Raw genomic sequence first — 1,804 nt, 5'->3', positions numbered from 1 at the left:
GGGGGCGGGCGGCCGGTCCTGCGAGAACTCGAGCGGGGCGGCGGGGGAGCCGCGCTTCGCGCTCAGCCTTCCGCCCGAGGCCGTACGCCTGCTACAGCGCCGCAGCACCGAGCGCCAGCGCGCCCAGCCCGGCACCGGCACCGGCGGCGGGGCGGCTGCGACGCGGCGAGGGGCGCGGTCCGGCGGCGACGTGCGCGCCCTGCTGAAGGTATCCCTGCTCAACGACCGGCACCGCTACGACGACGAAGAATACGAAGAGGAGGAGGCGGCGGCGCCGGGCGCGGCGCCGGACGAAGGGCTGGTGCGGAAGTGCACCGAGTGGCTGCGAGGCGTGGAGAGCGCCGGACGCGAGCGCGGGGATCGGCTGGGCAGCCTGCCGCACCTGGGCGCGCGGTGAGCCGCCTCCTCCGGGGATAACGGGAGGGGCCGCGCCGCCGCCAGCCGGGGACAAAGGAGCGGCGCCGGCTCCCGCCCGGCGCGGAGAGCGGCATCCTCCCGCCGCCGTTTTTAAGACTTCCCGCTCCTTTGTAAGATGCGCGCGACTGTTTTGTACATTTGTACATTTTTATTTATTTGAATAAATGCGGTGATTTCTGTGGTTCGACGGCCTCCGTCCCTCCCTGCTGCTGTGCTCCCGGACGCCGCCCCGCACGGAGATGGGAGCGCGGCGGCCGCTTTGTTGGCGGCCCCGGGGCCGGGGCCGGGGCGCGCCCCTCCTTCGTGTCTCAGGCGGCCGCCGCCGCCGCCGCTCGACGTCCGGCGTGGAACGGCAGCGTTCTCTGCGTTGGGTAAACGCTTTGTCAGCCGGTGCGGGAACCGCTCGATCGAATTTAAGAAGCAAAATGAAACTCTGAGTGCCGCGAATTGGAAACGATGGGTTTCATTGTGCTGTGAGTCGTGTGTACAGAGTGATGCGCGGCTGCGGTGACCCCTTCCCTCGAGTAACGGGAGATAAATGGTAAACGATAGTTCAGCTGCATAAAGCGAGACTGCATCGCATTTGTGCAGTGTTTCATTTTGATCTGTTCAAACGCTTTTTTTTTTTTTTTTTTTTTCCTTAAGCCTCAGGGATGAGAGCGGAGATGTTTTAAGAATACTGCGATACATTAGTACGGCCACTGAAAATACTAGCCACCTAATGCAGGTGTGAAACTGCTGTGCTCAAAGCCCGGAGGAAATAGCATGGGGCACGAGAACATACGGACAGTGATCGTCTTTTCACATCGACTTGTCCGTAGCACCAGCTCTGGAGCACACGCGGCTTTGTGTCTTTTTATCCGATTTTGCACGTGGTTGTGCTGCATCCGCCAGTTTCCAGCAGCGTCTCTAGGCAGCTCTGCCCTAACAATGGCACATCTCCTGCCAAGCGTGATCTGTGCCAGCTGCACGTTGGGCCACTTCTTTCCTGGGGTAGCAGTGAGAAGAACAGCAGCTGAGCTGGAGCTGAGCCCCTCTCTCACGTGCGAATGGAAGCTTTTAGAGAGCCGCCTTGGCAAATGCTGAGCGCCTTGGGGCTGCTCCATGCTCTCGCCAAGGAGGAGTTCAGGCAGCAAAGCATCCAAACCCTTAGTGGTGGAGCTGGGAGCTGTACTCCTGCAGTAAATGTTAGCAGTATGATTGGCTGCTTGTAGTACTGGCTGTCTTTTCTGCTCTCTTTGGGTGGTGAATGACAACCTTTAAGTGCTCTTTTCTGAAGTGTCCTCAGGTCTTGTAGGCAGTATCCAGAAGGGCACAGGAAGTTGTTTTCTTCGCAAATAAATTACTTGTGTTGATTCTGCATGTAGCTGCCCTCTCTACTGCAGTT

Source organism: Centrocercus urophasianus, unplaced genomic scaffold, assembly GCF_019232065.1.
Source record: "Centrocercus urophasianus isolate 14NV4802_14NV808 unplaced genomic scaffold, USGS_Curo_1.0 seq_10, whole genome shotgun sequence".
Lineage (NCBI taxonomy): Eukaryota > Metazoa > Chordata > Aves > Galliformes > Phasianidae > Centrocercus > Centrocercus urophasianus.
This window is presented reverse-complemented; position numbering follows the sequence as displayed.